The 18604-nt window shown below is 49.6% G+C and overlaps 1 protein-coding gene across 2 annotated transcripts in view; it reads left to right on the forward strand.

Annotated features, from left to right (window-relative positions):
- LOC102943007 (discoidin domain-containing receptor 2) overlaps positions 1-18604 on the forward strand; it is a 151230-nt gene that overhangs the window by 303 nt on the left and 132323 nt on the right. The window lies entirely within an intron of this gene.

The following is an 18604-nucleotide window of genomic DNA, read 5'->3' on the forward strand; positions in this document are numbered from 1 at the left end:
TCCGGTTTCTGCTCCTCGCGGAGCCGCCCGGCGGGCGCGGCGCGGGGCTCGCCTCGGGCTCGTCGGCTCCAGCCCAGCCGGGGGCTCCCCGCTCCGGGCGGGCAGGGGTGGGAGGCTCCGGGGAAGCGGCGTTCCCCGCGTGGCTGGCTCCGGGCGCCCGGCTCCGGGCTCGGCGCTGCGCAGAGGGGCCCCGCGGGGCCAGGCTCAGCGCCGCTCGCGGGCGGCCGGACCGGCCCTGCCGGCGCTTGAACTCTGCCCCTGGCGGCCTCGGCGGGCGAGTCCAAGCCCCGCACAGCGGCCCCTCGTCCGCCGGGCTCTGGGTCTGAGCCGGCTGCTGGTGCGCGCCCTCGTGTGCGGGCTGAACGCAGCCGGGGAAGCCGTCGGCGGTACCAGCAGCTGGTGAAACCGCCCGGACCCAGCTCCCCAAGGCGGGCTACTCTGGCCGGGTCTGCGCCACCCAGTGAGGTGGGACCTAACTCGCCTCGGCAGGTACCGCGCTGCCGGGTGCGGGGTGTGCGCGCCTGCTTGGCTTCTCGTGTCGGCGCTGGGCAGCCTCACCCCGAGCACTTGTATTGTACCCATTGTACTGCCTCTGGGCCAGCAACAACCGCCTAAGTCACGCCGTTTGCACGGATCCTGCCTCCACCTGATGATATTGACAGTGACTCTGGGCATAAGAGGCACTTATTTTGCCGGGAGCCAAATTTAAGTGAAGACTCTTCCACAGCTAGGTCGACCTAGACGTGTAGTTTATCAGGCCTTAGACTCTGCTGTGAAATGTTAAGGAGTTGGGAATACTACACTGCTTTTTGGGGAGAGGGGTTAGGGTGTGTGTGAGAGAAGGAGACTCCGCCCTGCAGGATTAATAGCATATTAATTAGGCTAATTTAGTCAGACTACTGTAAAATTCTCAATTTACTCTCGGAATGTCAGCGACTTTAAGGCTGTCTCCCTGACATCAATATTGGGCAAAATAAAGTGACTGCTGATATGAGCCAGAGGGTCTCAACCTTTCCAGACTTCTGTACCCCTTTCAACAGTCTGATTTGTCTTGCGGACCCCCAAGTTCCACCTCACTTAAAAAGTACTTGCTTACAAAATCAGACATAAAAATACAGAAGTGTCTCAGCCACACTATTTCTGAAAAATGGCTGACTTTCTCACTTTTACCATATAATTATAAAATAAATTGATTGGAATATAAATATTGTACTTGCATTTCAGTGAACATAGAGCAGTAAAAACAAGTCATTGTCTGCATGAAATTTTAGTTTGTACTGACTTCACTAGTGCTGTTTACGTAGCCTGTTGCAAAGCTAGGCAAATCTCTAGATGAGTTGATGTACCCCCTGGAAGACCTCAGCGTACCCCCAGGGCTACGTATACCCCGGTTGAGAACCACTGATATGAGCTATTAAGAGTTAAAAGATAGAAACACATTGGATGCGAGTCAGCATGGTTTCCCAGAAAACAGGTCTTGTCAAACAAACTTGATATTGTTCTTTAACATGATTATGTCTGATTACTAAAGGTAACTGAGTTTCTCAAGTATGTTTGGACTTCTGTAAGGCTTAGTACCGACTCCATTTTGATTAAAAAATAGCACTGTACAAAATCAATATGGCATGTTAAAACCTAGCTAATTGATCCTGATGGGCGATCACTCTCGTTACCGAGTGTGATCATCTTCCTTGGGAGTTTTGGATCCTCAGGTGGCTAATAAGGCTAATCCTTGAACCACAAGTTCTATTGCAATGCGGGTAGATGTTTTCAGGCTCAGCAGGAGGCTGGTGACCATGACTGGAAGTCAGTCTCTCCTTCCTTCTGCGCCTCTTGTCTTCTTCAGCTAGTCAGCAAGCAAGTTCAAAAGGGAGGGGACCATCACATAGGATTTCACTCCATTTTAAGCGATCTTGGGCAGGTGTCTTCCAAGTGTCAATGTCAATATTACACTTTTTTAGGTTGTCCTTCGGTAAGTCCTTATAACGCTTCTGTAGTCCACCCACGTTACGGTACCCTTCTTTCAGCTGAGAGAACAGGACCTGTTTTGGGAGGCGATGGTCTGGCGTCCGGACAACATGACCAATCCAGTGGAATTGCTGACAGATGATCATTGCCTCGGTGCTGGTGGTCTTTGCCTCTTCCAGGACACTAATATTGGTGTGCCTGTCTTCCCGTCCAAATCCCAGGAATGCGTCTTTGCCCTCATTTGTTCTGACACTGTATCAGTGGTTAGTATCAGTGGGAGGCATCAATACCGGTTTGGGGAGCAAAATTACATGAACGGTGTGTGGAGGGGAGGGAAGATAATTATAGCGTGCTGGGCACCAGTAGGTCCATGTTTCGGGGTGGCAGGACAGAACTGGAGGAGAGTGGGGAAGGATTTGGGATGGAAAATGGAGAAAAATGAAAGCTCTGCCCCTGCTCTCCTGGTTGTTAATGTCCCCTCCCCCCCTTGTTCTCCTTCGTCCTGACACCCCATCTGTCGCTGTCCTGGATCTCTGTACCTCCACTTCCTCTCCTGAATCCTAACGCCTCCCCCACCCCCATTGGCCTCCTAGATCCCCATGGCCCCTCCTTGCTCTCTCAGATCCTGGCATTCCCCCACCCCATTTGCTCTCATGGATCCTGACAACCCCCCCACCGCCCTGATCCTCTGTCCTTCTCCCCCCTCCCTTCATGGGGGCCTGCTTGCAGCGCTAAGTACCCAATCGTGGAGCCACCTGATCTACATGGTGCTGTGATGGGGCTTAACTTCCATCACCTGCAAAGCAAGGGAAAGAACCTAGTTAGTTATCCGCTGCCCCGGGACCTGACTAACCGATTGCCTCCTGGACAGAGCCAGGCTGTATAAGGAGCTGAGGGGAGAGATGCAGGAAGGAGGAGCTGTGGAGAATTCCTAGAGGAAGGTCTAGTAGTTGGGACTGGTGTGGCCAGAAAGCAGAGCTGCCGGGGTAGGGCCCTATACTGGACAGGAGCCCCGTCCTGAGCTAGGGTCTGTGCGGACCAGGGAGGGAGAAATCTGCAAGGGGCAGAAAGGCAGTGTAGGTGGTACTTAGATTCCCAGCAGCAGTGAAAAGCCTCGGGGGGTCAGTACCCTGACAAGGGAAAGAACTGACGTCAAGTGCAGGAGGGGCAAAGGACCCCTTAGAGTTGAGCCCAGGAGGGATGAAGGACCATTGGTAGAGCTGAACTCTGGCAGGGGACTGAACTTTTGTTTGGCTTGGCCGGAGGGCTGGGATACAGAAGACCCAGTGAGTGCAGAGAAGAGGCCTCTGGGACTTGTAATCACAGCTGAGAAAGAGGCCATTGGAAGGGGTGTGAGAGGCAAAGTTCCTTGCAACACCAGGTCCGGGCAGGAGAGGACACTTCACAGCAGTGCCCCCCCAAACTCTGGGGTGTGCCCCCCAAGGGGGTGCAGAGGAACGGGGTGTATGTGTGTGTGCAGCAGGGCCGGAGCCAGGCCAGGCCAGCCCCCATGGGGGATGGGGAGGGAGCGCCATGCTTCCAGCTCTGCACCAACCCCATTCAGCTCCCAGTCCTGCTCCGCTTCCAGGCCCAGCTCCGCCCTCATTCCCTGTCTGCCCTCAGACCAGCTTTGATCCCTGCCACAGCTCTGCTCTGCCCCCTGTGCCACCCCCAGGCCAGCTCTGCCTTCAGCCCAAGCTCCGCTGCTGAGGAAGCCTTGGCTGTGCCGTAATGGGGGGTGTTACTGGCAAGGGGGGGAGGTGTGACTGGGAAAGTTTGATCACCATTGCTTTAGAGGTAAGGACGCGGGTTTACAGGTTGCAGTTAGGAGTCTGGGCCATGCTATTAACGTTTCAGTGGGATTATGTAATGGACGCAAATCTTCACTTGGTGGGTGCCATAGTTGCTAGGCTCCAGGGCACTTTAGAGCTGCTGCCAGGCCAGTGCGGCTCTGGAGCAGGGATCTGGACTCTGTTGTGAGTCACGCACACGCAGAACTGTGGAGTGATTTCTGGACAGCGACAAGCAGCTGAGGCTGGCTGGTTTAAGCTGCGTGGCTCAGAGAGCAGAATGCTGCTGGTGCCTTGAGTGTGCTCAGCTCCGTCACGAATCCATGGTAACCGACAGGTGGGAGAACCAAGCTTTCTGGCTCAGGGCCTCTCTCTGCCTCTGTGTTTGTATAGCATCCAGCACAACAGGACCCTGTCCACCACTGGGACCTTGGGTGCTACCAGAATATAAACCATTAATGATCATAATTAGCAGCCTGCAAAGAGTTCTGGCTGTGGCTGCTCCTGTGTATGAGAGTCACCAGAGACTGTGGAAATAGCCCCAGGTACAAGATAGAAAAGCAAGATATTGGGATAGTCAACCACAGGCCCTCGGCAATCTGCACTGAAAATCTCCAGCAAGGCCACTGAATTCTCTGACATCCTGGTGTAGGAGGCTGGAGATTTTGTGGCAGCTCTGTTAGTTAATTAGAAATCTCCATAGTTTCATTTAAAATACGAAAATAAACGGTGCACGCAGTACAGCAATAGCAGAATTAGCTGTTACATTCCAGGTATTTGCGTATGAGGTGACTGGAGCAGTTCACGCTGCTCTGAGCTTCAGGCTTTCCTGAAGGCGGCATCATGTATATCAGTGACCTTCTGTCCATGTTTTCAAGGTTTTCTTCACAACCATGAGAGGTGAGAAACTAGAGCTGGTTGAAATTTTTAGTTCAAAACTTTTTTTGACAAAAAAGGCTTTTTTCTAAACTGAAAGCTTCCTCCAAAAGCTTTTGTTTATTAAAAAATTTCAATTTTTTTTGTTGAAACTCAATTTCAAAACTTCATTTTTGTGGGTACGTCTTCCCCTTTCACCTCTTCTTTTTTCCCTGTATTTTTTTTTTCCACTGAAAGACTGATCAGAATTTGGGTTTTTCTTTCACTTTTTCTTTTCGTCGTGTTTCATTTTGCCACTCTGTGACTTCCAACACGTCTCCAACTTTGGAAGAATTACTGAGTTGCAAAAGGTAAAATGAGCTTCTGTGAGTCTAGCTCCTGATCATGTTTCTAAAGTTGTGATGTTTAGAAAGCCGCAAAGTGGCCAAAGGAAAAATCAAAAAAAGAAAAAATGAAAAGTGAAAAAGAAAATGGAATCCTGGATGTCGTTCCTTTTAGTGCTCTCAGCAGCAAAATGGAAAAAACTGAAATGTTGAAAATTTCCAAAAAACCTCTCAGAAAACTTCAAAACAATTAAAAAAAATTTTTCCCTTTCAGATCATGTGAAAAAGTAACACCTTGGGGCATTTTACGGTTTTTTGATAGCTTGTTTGTTTGTTTTTTTACTTTGTGACCACCCCACTAGAAACATTCCCTATAAAATGAAAGTTGATTTGAGAGCTGAACTCTGCAGGAGATTCCTCAGCTGCACGATCAGAGAAGCGCGAGGGCATGACTGCGTGCACTGGAATCAGAAAGGTTTCTTTGCTCTTCCTCTTGTTGTCTACTACTCCTGCCCTGCCGTCATAGTTTCATAGATGATAAAGACAGAAAAAACCATTATGATGATATAACCTGACCTCCTGTATAGCACAGGCCCATAGAACTGCCCCCCCAAAATTCCTAGAGCAGGTCTGTTAGGAAAACATCCATTCTTTTTTAAAATTGCCAGTGATGAGAGAATCCGCCATGACCCCTGGTTAATCACCCCTGCTGCTTAAAAATTTGCATCTTCTTTCCAATCTGAATTTTCTAGCTTCAACTTCCAGACACTGGAACTTGTTATACCTTTGTCTGCAGGAATGAAGAGCCCATTATAAAATATTTGTTCCCCACGTACTGACAGACTGATTAAGTCACCCCTTAACCTTCTCTTTGTTAGTCTCAAAGAGCTTATGAATGAGCTTGTGAAGAACACCCCACACAAGACTTGAAGGAGTTATGGTGGGCTGATCAACTGCCCTGGCTCTATCTGGAGGAGGAGCCAGGAGCAGGGATTGATTAAATGAGGCTCAGCTGGTTGGGAACAGGAGGGGCCCCTAGAAAGCCCAGGAGTTGAGAGCAGAAGTGGGCTGTAGGGAAGTAAGCTGAAGTCACTCCCTGGGAGTAGGAAGGTGTTTTTGTTTGGGACTATAGAGGGTAGCCCACAGTTACTCTCTGGGAGGAGGAGTTGGGAGGTTGGCAAAACCAGAGAGGGGGGAAGCCAGAAAGGTAGAAAAGTAGCAAGGAATAGGGATGCAGACCTTGGCTGCTGACTAGAGGGCCCCTGAGCTGGAACCCGGAGTAGAGGGTGGACCCAGGTTCCCCTACCAGCTGCTGAGGAAGTGGCACCGGCTGGGCAGTGAATGGGAAGACTGCCTGATCCCATTTGTCAGGAGAGACTTTGGTATCCCGGAAGGGGGATGCACGGATAGTGACCTGGCCGGGGCGCCAAGTCATGAAGAAGAGGCTGCAGCGCCTGGGGCAAGAGAGAGAGCATGGCAACAGAGTGTACAATAAGCAGCAGAGAGGGGCATAGGTGCCGACTCCGTGGGTGCTCTGGGGCTGGAGCACACACAGGGAAAAATTAGCGGGTGCTCTGCACCCACCGGCAGCCAAGCTCCCTGCTCCTCGCCTCCTTCTCCCCGCCCTAAGCTCACTGCGTCCCCGCTCCTCCCCCTCCCTCCCAGTGCTTTTCGTCCGCCCTGCCGCCTAACAGCTGTTTGGCGGTGCTTAGGACTTTCCGGGAGGGAGGGGGAGGAGTGGGAATGTGGCAAGCTCAGGGGAGGAGGCAGAGAAGAGGCAGGGCAGGGGCGGGGACTTGGGGGAAAGGGGTGGAATGGGGGCAGGAAAGGGGCGGGGCTGGGGTGGGAAAAGGCAGAGACTGTGGGGAAGGAGTGGAATGGGGGTGGGGCAATGGCAGTGCAGGGGCGGGGTTGGGGGGGGGTCGAGCACCCACCGGGCAGAGGGGAAGTCGGTGCCTATGGAAGGGGCCCACGGACCTTGAAGGAACTGATTCCCCAGAGCAGCCAGAAGGAGTCCCCTAGTGGTGAGTGGACCCTGTGCAGAGCTCAATCACCACATGGCATGTTTCCTAATAATTCTTGTGGCTCTTCTCGGAACCCTCTCCAGTTTTTCAACTGTTTTCTTGACTTGTGAACACTAGAACTGGACACAGGATTTCAGTAGTGGTGGCACCAGTACCAAATGTATACGTAAAATAACCTCTCTACTGCTTCCTGAGACTCCCCTTTTTGTACATCCAAGGATCCCATTAGTCCTTTAGGCCACAGCATCTCACTGGGAGCTCATGTACAGTTGATTATTCACCAGGAACCATCCAAGTCTTTTTCAGTGTCACTGGTTCCCAGGATAAAGTCTCTTATCCTGCAAGCATGGCCTGCATTCTTTACTTTTCCCTCTTGGGGTTCTGAGTTTGTTCTGTACTCTTTGATATGCCCTTGTGAATTTCCCAGTTGCTGTTTATTTTCTGCCAGCCTTAGTGCTCGTCTATCCCCAGGTGGTTTGTATTGTGGCTGGTGTTACAGCCATTGTATAGTTATCTCTGCCAGCTGAAATATGAAGAACAACAAGATCAGGCTCGTCGCATCGGCAGGTGGGGTTGCAAGGAATTCTCCATGACTTCCCATCTTTGTAGAAGGGTTTTGTTTTCCTTGCTGGAGCTGCTCCTGTTCTGCTTAGCAGCTCCACAGGCTCAGACTGTAAGAGGGAGAAAAACATTCGCCTCTACTTAGCAGCTGTTTGTTTGTTTTGCGGAAAGTGTCCCTTTTACCTTGCAGTCGCCATGAATACCGACCTCCAAGCAGGATCATGCTCATCCATTTAAGGAATTCCAGGAATGTTGGGAGGGGGAGCAGGGAAGATAGCTCAGTGGTTTGAGCATTGGCCTGCTAAATCCAGGGTTGTGAGTTCAATCCTTAAGGGGGCCATTTAGGGATCTGGGGCAACTACGGGGGACAGGTCCCTTCCAACCCTGATGTTCTATGATTCTATAATAGTAACTCAGGAATCTATAAAATCACTTCACAGATCACAGCAGATAAGTCACTCCTGCAGGGAAGCCTGTTTCAAAAACCATGTATGAACTTGGAGGCAGAGATGGTTTTTGGAGGTCAAACTTCTCAGCTCATACCACATATCCTCTTTTAAACCTAACAGGTAAACCACAAAGAACCTGGAAATAACCGAAATAACTGGTTAGGACAGAAATAACAAATGTGAGAATGAGCTAATTGTTGTTAAGATGTACGTACATGTCATCCATACGTACAAACCTACCAGCCTGTGGAGTAAGTGGACCCTGACATTTTGTGGGTGAGGAAACTAAGTTTGGACATAGGAGGGCTCAGGTGTTCAAGCTCTGTAAAAGGGGTGGCCCACCATGTCAAGGAAGCTTCTTCGTTCTTAGTTTATTATCCTTTTGTTTGTTAGTCTGTGTTCTTAGTTGTAAGTTTGTCAGTTAAGTAAAACTCTAAATTAGTTTCTTTAGTCTCCTATAGCTCTTAGCTCTGTAGCTTCTCCTAAGCTCTGCACCTCCCACTCATTCCAAGACTATCAATGGCAAACCATCAGAGACAACTGCAAATAAATTAAACCACTTGGATGTCAAAAAGGAACATTACAACAGGCAGAGAAGCTCCCTGCCTGTGAATAAAGACAAAAGCCTGGTTCAGTGTAACAAAGCGTGCAGAAAGTCACTCAGTATTCTTTGGCTGAGGAGACTTCTTGGGGAGCAGGGATTCTGGTTCCTGTGAAGCCAGCCACTTCTGCAATAGGCTGAACTCTGGGGAACAGGGATTTTACTTGATTAATAGTCAATTTTCTTATCTAATAGAGACGTAGGTTTGCATTTTAGAGAGTTGTTTTGTGTTGTAACCATTTGTTTCTACCGCTCACTCTCTCTTGTTTCTTGTTAGCGCTCTATTCTTTCTTAATGAACCCAAGGAGGTTTATTTAGAAGCGCTCACAAGCGCTGTGTGTGATGCAGGAGCAGTGATTTATGGTAAAACTGGTAAACCCGGGCATGCTACTCCTTTGGGGGCAGAGGATCTGAGATTTCTGTGAGTAGCCAGTATCAGGGATTGGCTATCACAGGAGAATACTTCAAAGGGACTCGGGGACTGGGGTGCACCTGTTGTTAACCTGCAGAGCAAAGTTAGGGCTGGCAGAGCCCAGAGGAGAGTGCTTGAGTGGCTGACAGGCTAGTGGGGTCCGGAAGCTGACACCCCGTCACCACAAGCAAGGCTTCCTCTCCCTAGACGCAGGGGGTAACAAGGTGACTCAGTTCTGGGTACCCCGAGAACCATCACAGTAGCCCTTTATGTTGCTCTGTGATGGGGAGAGCTGCTTAATACCTTTAATACCCCAAAGCCTGGGCCGAGTTTTAGAGGGTCACGGGCCCTGCCAGGCAGCTCCCTGAAGACATTAGAAGGAAAAGCAGTCTGCTCTGGGAGCATGGTGGGAGGGCTTCCCCAAAACACAACCCCAGGAGGCTTGACATCAGAGCACAGAAGTTCAGGTATCCTGGTGGAGTCCTCCATGTGCTGAAGCAGCTTGGAGAATCGCATTGTTATAGCTGGAGAACAATGAGCAGTCAATTACCCAACCAGAATCCAGCCCTTCTATGGTTCCCCCCATCACAATATTGGCTTTTGCCCCAAACCCTCTTGTCATGTATGCGAGACCAGTTCTTTGTGTTGAACAAAAGCAAAGGGATGAAACGTTAACCCTCCCACCCGCAAGTGAACCTCATTTCTGTTCCTCCGCTAGAGGCAAAATGCACTGTCCACACACCCACCAAGCATCAAAGCCCATGTCACAGCCTGAACTCTGCTTGGCGGGGAGGGCTGTGGACCTGGCACGTCCATGAAGGCAAAGTTAAGGTTATGATGTATAGTTTGGTGTATGGCAGTTGTGCTATTCACAGGTGAGGGGAGGCGGGGGCTGGGCAAGATGGGTTATGGATAGTAGTCTAGAAGACATATGTTAGTAGCCCAGTGGAGAGGATTCCCAACTAGGTCAGGAAAGCTGGGTTCTGTTCTTGCCTCTGCTACTGATTCCCTCTTTGACCTTGGGTACGTTCCTTCCCCTGGGCCTTTTCTTTACTCATAAAATAGAGATGATGAAACTCAGACCCCTTTTTTAAAGTGCTTTGAAGCTGCAGATGAAAAGTCCTATATAAGGTGAAGTATTAGCAGTCAGATGATAGGGTCCACAATAACCCCTCTCTTATGAAGTTCTGTGACCACATAGCTGGCAGGAGCATCTGTGCTTTGTTCAACTCGTGCATTAGCTTAACAGAAACTATTTACATTTCTCAAAGAAGAAACAATTTCCTCTCCAATTAACAGTCCACTTCTGGGATCCTTGTAAGGGTCCCTTTCAGATAGGTCTCCAGCAGGTTAAGGTGTAGGACTGTATTTTCCATGTGTCTCTTTTTGTCTTTTGCTGTTCAGATTTTAAGTGCTGTGCCCTTAGAATGTCCCACATGGCCCCGACTGCCTGGCCAATGCCTAGGGGGAGAGCCAGGGCCTGTCTTCTTTACACCAACGCGACTCAGGGGGCAATGGAGACACACCAGAGAGAAACCAGCACAAGTGAGATCTGAACCAGGCCAGGGTCTTTGAGCTAGCCAGGATCCAAACCATGTATGGTTGGCTTTTAGCCGTCAAAATCAAACATGAATTGTTCTCAGGAACAGAAGAGTAGCCACCCTAGTCTGTGGAGTACAGGTGTATGCTTCCCATGGGCAGCCCCACTACGCAAACCTCTGCATTAGTAAAGGTTTCTGCGCGGCTTCCAAGGGTTGCTTCTGTAGAGGATGCGGCTGTAACTCAATCTGGAGGGGCTCTAGGGACCGGCACGTGACACTGAAACATACCTGTAGCTTAGTGCAGATGGGGAAAAGGAATCCCAGAGCTGCTAAGGATCCAGGCTCTGAAATTCAATCACTTGCTGCATCTTGGAGCAGGGATCCGTGAAGGCAACTCGGCGCTCAGCGCTTGTCCTGTGCTTGGCAAGGGACAGTTGGCTGCTGCTCCCCAAGAGGAGATGATGGCATATAGACAAAGCAGTTTCTTACCATGCGGCTCCCGCAGATCCACCTCACGCATCCTCTCTCCCTGCTTGGCTGTGCTGGGGAGATTGTTGTTTCTTAGCACAGAGGCTGCTGGCTGGGCTCCAGGCACAAGACCACAGTGGGTAGCTACTCTGCTTTACAATGCCTGCAGGTGCTAGGATTCCCTGGAAGAAGCCAAAGGCTAAATGATACAGTACTGGGAGAGCACCATTTCCACATGTGCAAAGCAGGCCGTTGTTTCTGCTGCTCTGACCTGCCAGACACACTCTGGGTGTGTCTACACTGCAGTTAGACACCTGCGGCTGACCCGTACCAGCTGACTTGGGGGCTCTGGCTGCCGCAGGTTTTTCATTGCAGCGCAGACATGCCCCATGAGGCCGCTGCTAACCCTTTGCTATGGAAATCCCCTCCTGCTTCTGTGATAACATGATTTAGGTAATTAATTGATCTTTAACTATTCATGGTAAATAAGCCCAATGGCCTGTGATGGGATGTTAGATGGGGTGGGATCTGAGTTACTACAGGGAATTCTTTCCTGGGTGTCTGGCTGGTGAATCTTGCCCATATGCTCAGGGTTCAGCTGATCGCCATATTTGGGGTCGGGAAGGAATTTTCCCCCAGGGCAGATTGGAAGAGGCCCTGGAGGTTTTTCGCCTTCCTCTGCAGCGTGGGGCACGGGTCACTTGCTGGAGGATTCTCTGCTCCTTGAAATCTTTAAACCACGATTCGAGGACTTCAGTAGCTCAGACACAGGTGAGAGGTTTATTGCTGGAGTGGTGGGTGAGATTCTGTGGCTTGCGTTGTGCAGGAGGTCGGACTAGATGATCATAATGGTCCCTTCTGATCTTAGTATCTAAGTGGATCCCACGGCATCGCTTTTCCTTAGTGCAGAACCCTCCCCACCGAGCTCTTTTCACTCAAGCGACTGGCTTTGCTCTGGCCAATGGCATAGTCCTTCTTGCCTGCCCCCTGCACAAACCAACCCACAGTTGTTGGGTGACTGGCTTTAAAATGGGTGGGAGGGGCCCTAGGGGGATTTCAAGGGAGAGAAAACACAATTTCACTTGCGACTGCCCCTCCTTGCTCTCTGCTCCTCACCCTGCTCTGCACTGTCTGTGGCCAGGGGGTCTTCGCTAGGATGTGAAAAAAACGTTTCAGAAATGCTCACGGAAGCCCAGCCAGCTGCGCATGGGGGAGGCACAGCCTGGCACACAGCTGGCAGCAGAAGCACTGAGCAGCTGCAATGTGTGTCTTGTCGGGTCTGGTGCTGGTGGAAGGTGGCAGCTGGACCCTGTTGGTGAATGAAGTTCTCTGTTTATCTGCAGGGAAGCAGTAGGGCAAGGTTCCCATGCACCCTACCATGCTAGCGGCCTCAGCCCTGACTGGGGTGGGGAGACTTCTTTTAAGGGCCCCAGGAGCAGGTCAGTTTCCATGGCCAAGGAAAATTTCTCTCTGGGTTGGGCTGACAGTGTCTTCCCAATTATCACGAGAAAACCATCAGATATGGTTGAAGGAGCAGTGCTGTGAGACCTCGGCAAACTCTTGTGTTTCAGCTGATGGAGTCAGGAAAATCCTTCCAAAAAAGAATGTGATTCTCTGACTTTGCAAGTTGTGGGGGCAGAGACTATGCACTTGCACGCAGGTCTTTGCCAATGCTTGAGATAGGGTGAGAAGCAGAGGGAATACCTGGAATTAGTGTATGGGTCTCATATGAGCTCTGGATCACTGACCATGCCTGTGCATGATATTAGAATTCCCAATGGGCTCCAATCAGAATTTGATATTTGTTTCTGTGACATCACTTGTTTTCCATTAAGGCCATCTTCATCAGCTGTTAACGTTCTTCTGAGATGAGACGGTGTGCCTGATAGCATTCATCCTTGGCCCAGGCCTGATTGGCTTCCCTGGCACCATATGTATGTGCTTGTTTTGAATCCAAGTTACTCCAGAAGGTCTATCACTCTGAGTTTGCTTCATCTTTCTCTCTGTACAGAGCCCTAACCAGAAAAATTGTCTGCGAGGAGAGAAGTGAATTTCCTTCATCCCTCCTGCCAATATTATTGCTACCCTGATCCTGGAGAGAGCAGAGAGACCATGGAAATACATGTAAGATCAAATGGCAGTGACTGAAATTGGCAAAAGAAAAGCGCTGCCATCCTTTGGCAAAACATAACTATTGTCTGGGAATGGTGAATTGGTGCTTTGATGACAAGCCTCCTATAGGACCTTATGTAGATGTTTCAGACACGGCTCTGCCCTGCTTGTCCCTGATTCTCAGAGACTAGATGTAGGATGAAGAGCACGTTGCAATGCGCCAATGAGAAGCAGATGGTAGATGGTTTTCATTCATGTCATGGCTTTTCCGTGGGTTGCTGAGACTGGGAATGAGACAAAACTGTTCCTGATGTTCTTGCACAGTTCCATAGTGTGCTCCCTCTGGGCAATGTCCAGTGAACTAATTTGATCAAAGCTGTAGATGTTTCCTTTGCTCCCAAGTGTCTGGCACCCATTAGGGGGGGTCTAACTCCCAGGCTGGGAGACCTGCAGATACCTCAGGGGCAACAGAGGGCCGCTCTTGATCTTGTACTTGGTCTAAACACCACTCGTCAAGAGGTATTTTGTCCTGTTGTACTTCACAGACTGCTTCAACTTGCCAGGCAGCCGGTATTGCTTTCTGTAGCATCTGGCAGGAGGCAGGATTGTAAGTTAACATTTCTGATGCTTCTGAATAGCCTCAGCTTTCCACGAGGAGAAACTCATGTCTATTTGAAAAACTGCAACAAGGAACTTTTTTTCTCCAGACTGTTCAATAGATGTTAATGGGGTTGCTGTCCTAATAGTTATTCTGGGTGACCCAGGCGACTGGCTCTCAACCAGGGGTACATGTACTCTTGGGGGTACACAGAGGTCTTCCAGGGGGTCCATCAACTCATCTAGATATTTGCCTCGTTTTACAACAGACTACGTGAAAAGCACTAGTGAAGTCAGTACAAACTAAAATTTCATACAGACAGTGACTTGTTTGTACTGCTTTATTTACACTGAAATGTTAGTACAATATTTATATTCCAACGGATTTATTTGGATTTATTATGGTAAAAATGAGAAAGTCAGCCATTTTTCAGTAACAGTGTGGCTGTGACACTTTTATGTTTTTATGTCTGATTTTGTAAGCAAGTAGTTTTTAAGTGAGATGAAACTTGGGGGTCCGCAAGACAATCAGACTCCTGAAAGGGGTACAGTAGTCTGGACAGGTTGAGAGAGACTGACCCTGGCTACCCTCTGGTTCCCCTGTGTATGAAGCCCTATACTGGTGAACTGGACAGAAGCAAGGAACGGTTTAAATACCACCTGAGTAATGGGTGGATGACTGTGGAGCAGCATTGCCAGGTTGAAGGCAGGTGGACGTGCCTCGTGACAAGCCTGGGCTGCTGTGAGAAGTAAACTCCCTTGCATTAGACCTGCATGTTGTATATTGCACCGCAGTTGTGAAACCACACAGGAAAGTAACTGCCTATGGTTGGGAATGGAAGGCGCAGAGGCACTTTGAGATCAAGTCCTACTGTTCATAGCAGAGCAGTTAGAGGAGGGAAGTTTGGAGAATATGTTGTGACGACAGGCCATAGTTTGTGTTTACTTTGTAAGGTCAAAGTGTATTTGTCCTGAATGAACTAATGGAACTGGATGAAATGCAGCCACACGCTGCAGGAAATGTTTAGAGTGTTTTTTTGCAACTGCTTGATTTGTGCCGTGAAAAACACAGGGTTTGCTACTGATTAATCAGCAGGGCCTGTGCTTGATTTTTCTGAAACCATGAAGACCTGTGGCAGTCCCATGACTGCTCAGCCGCAGTCAAACCAGGCACTGGCAAAGCCTGCCTAGGTGCTTGACTAACCCATTTCTTTACCGGCAGCCAGTCGTTACAGAGAGCTTGAAGACCGTTCGGTCTGTTGTTTTAAAATATCGTTGATGATGTTAAAAACGTAGTTCCTTTCCCCGTACTTAACTGCACTCTTGGTGTTAGCAAATATTTGTGATGGAAAGTTCTGGAGTTATTGAAGAATGGCTACAAAACCCTTTCAGTAGCTAAACATTCTTTGCAAAATAGATACTGAAAGTGGGGGACCTTGGCCTGCATTGCTCAGAATAAAAAGGAATTGTAAGTGATTCCTGAGTTCAGCTGAATTAATTAGGGCTGCAATAGTAATGTTATTATGCTCGCTCACTATTCCACTTAGTGTATTGTTACGATTGTCTTTAAACCCAATGTCTACAACGTCCAAATGAAGATATTCCCTGTCCCTAGTGCCTACCAGGTACTGGGGTTTGGATGAGGGATAATTTCCAGAGATGTAACCCAGACAAGACTAAGGTAATGATTGGAGGTTATGGAAGTACCCCAGAGAACTGCTGGAGTTTATTCAGCTCCATGAATTGGGGGGCGGCATGTCCAGTGTTTGCCCCCCAAGGTGTTGCTGTCTGAAGGTCCTGTTGCCTCTCAGATATATTTTGAGACTTGTCAGTTAACCAGTTTGTAATCCAGTCAATGTGTGCCATGTTAATTTTGTACTGTTCTAGTTTTTTAATCAAGGTACCAAATCAAATGCCTTCTAGACCTCTAATAGGTATGTAACATAGCACCTTTTCCAGTCAACCTTGTAATCACCTAAAAAAGGATTTTGGGTTCATTTCACAGAGTCTATTTTCCACAAACCCACGTTGATTGGCATTAATTACATTGCCCCCCTGTAGCGGGGTGGTTAAGTGCACAGCGCTGAACTCAACAATCTTAATAGCTGACCCTAGGGAGAGAAGCCGCAGTAATGGCTGGAAATTGCCAGGGCAGTATTTACTTTTCTGTGATCTTTCTGTGTATCTCCCCCTCTCAGGGAGTGGCCACAGATAAGAGCCATGGGGACTTTCAGCTTTGAGCATGTGAGTGTGTGTGCGCACATGTGCATGTAAGTGTTACCTATTCAGGTACATCCATAGCCCCATCTCCATAGTATCTGGGCACCTCCCAAGTATTTAAAGACCGAAATGATAGTAACAAGCTCTCTGTTCTTGCCCAGCCTGACTCAGAATCAACTTGAATAGGTTTGTGTGTGTGTGAGAGAGAGAGGTAAGTTGGTGTGTGTTCAAGCATGTGTGAAAGTGTTATTGGTCTGGGTGTGGGTAGGGGTTTGCTCTTGGGGTTAGGGTGTGTGTGGTCGTGGTGTGTGTCTGGCTGTGTTCTCTGGGGGTGTTGATTGTTGGTCAGTGTGTGAGAGAGTGAGTGTGTGATTGTGTGTCTCTGTGTGGTATATGTGGATTGTGTGGTGTGTGTGTGTTTTGTGGAGGGGTTGCAGTGTGTGTGTGTCTGAATGTTGTGCGCATATGTTTCTTGCATGCGTACGGAAGAAGGCGGTTGGTTTGTGGGTGTGAGGGGGAGTTGGAGGGGATGGTATTTGGGAGAGAAGTGTTGTGTGGTGTAGCTATGGGGGGAGTTGGTATTGGTGTTGGGGGGCAGTTGGAGTTGATATCAGCTGGTGTATTTGGGGGGCTGTTTGTGTGTGTATGTGGAGTTGTTGCAAAGACCTCCCTGTGGTGAAGAGAAGCTGCGTTGCTGAGAGTTGCCTGGTGAGGCGAGGTCTCAGCCCTGGGGGTGTGGGAGCTGTAGTGTAGGGCTGGGTCCTGTGGTACATCTCCCTCCTGCACTCACCGCCCTCCCCTGCTGGGTGACCGGTTCCTGGTCCCCGTGGAGCACAGCTGCTGGGACAGTTGTGATCATGACTAAGCAGCAGTTCTGCAGAAAAGGACCTGGGGATAACAGTGGAGGAGAAGCTGGATATGAGTCAGCAGTGTGCCCTTGTTGCCAAGAAGGCCAATGGCCTATGGGCTGTATTAGTAGGAGCATTGCCAGCAGATTGAGGGACGTGATTATTTCCCTCTGTTTGGCACTGGTGAGGCCACACCTGGAGTATTGCATCCAATTTTGGTCCCCCCACTACAGAAGGGATGTGGACAAATTGGAGAGAGTCCAGCGGAGGGCAACGAAAATCATTGGGGGCTGGGGCACATGACTTATGAGGAGAGGCTGAGGGAACTGGGGTTACTTAGTCTGCAGAAGAGAAGAGTGAGGTGGGATTTGATAGCAGCCTTCAACTACCTGAAGGGGGGTTCCAAAGAGGCTGGAGCTCGGCTGTTCTCAGTGGTGGCAGATGACCGAACAGGGAGCAATGGTTTCAAGTTGCAGTGGGGGAGGTCTAGGTTGGATATTAGGAAACCCTATTCCACTAGGAGGGTGGTGAAGCACTGGAATGGGTTACCTAGGGAGGTGGTGGAATCTCCATGCTTCAAGGTTTTTAAGGCCTGGCTTGACAAAGCCCTGGCTGGGATGATTTAGTGGGTGTTGTTCCTGCTTTGAGCAGGGGATTGGACTAGATGACCTCCTGAGGTCTCTTCCAACCCAAATATTCTATGATTCTATGGTGAGAGGTGTTATCTCTCAAGGAGCCAGGGCCGATCCCATGGGGGCTTAGGATATCAGCGCAGAGAACGTGAACTGGACTCTGTTCAGTGGGAAGCCAGTGCAGAGAGCAGAGCAACCTGCAATGCTGAGCCAACAGGCTGCTGCGTTGGGTTCCGGCTGGAGCTTTCCAGGGTGTGGGGCTTCCTTGCTAGCTATAAGGAGTTGTTGGAACCAGGGCTTTGGAGCGGAGCCCGGAGCTGGAGCGTGGAGCAGCTCCGGAGCAGTGGAGCTGCAGGTTTTTGCCTGGAGCTGGAGCAGAGCTGGAGTACAGTTCCAAAGCCCTGGTTGCAATTGAGCCTGGAGGCCCCAGATGCATGGATCTGTGTGCAGGCCTGCACCAATGGGATGGGACACGCTCTCTGGCTGGTCCCAGGTGTTAGTGGTCAGTTTTGGGCATCCAGTGGCAGTGAAGGCTGAGGGCTGACAACTCTCAGGGAAGGTGCACACTACAGCAGAGTACTGTATAGACAGGGCAAGTTCTTCCCAGTGTTTCCTGTTTCCCACCAGTCAGCCCCACAGCCTTGTTTGGCTCAGTCATAGGCACATGCCTTTCACTCAGGTGCTGCAACACTGAAGGGTCATTGTCTTATTCCCTTAGTGCCAGAAGCTGTGTGCTGACCTCATCTGGCCCATTTGTATACATCAAGTGTTTTCCTAAACTATTCTTTATCTATAGCTGGTTTTGCAAGTTCTTCCCCATCGGCCAATCAGCTAGACAATGATCTGAATTGCCTCAATTTTATCTGGTGAAAGACTGATTTTAAAAAGCAGTCGAGCACTTCAGGCCTTTATGTCCTTCATTTCATCCTCTCTTGGCATTATCAGCTGGCCAGCTCTGTAGCACTGGGCCAGAGGAGCTTCACTAACCAGCTCTAGGCAGAAGGGGTCTCTGCTCAGAGCTGCTCCTCCTGCCCAGCTGTGATCTTGGGTCTAGCTTGGGCTTTGCGGTGGTGCCTTAGCAATAGTCCTGGGGGCATTCTGCGCCAAAAAATTAAAAATTCTGTACATTTTATTTGTCAAAATAACACTACAAAATCATGCCAGTTTCAATTATTTTGGTAA

This window comes from Chelonia mydas, chromosome 16, assembly GCF_015237465.2.
Source record: "Chelonia mydas isolate rCheMyd1 chromosome 16, rCheMyd1.pri.v2, whole genome shotgun sequence".
Lineage (NCBI taxonomy): Eukaryota > Metazoa > Chordata > Testudines > Cheloniidae > Chelonia > Chelonia mydas.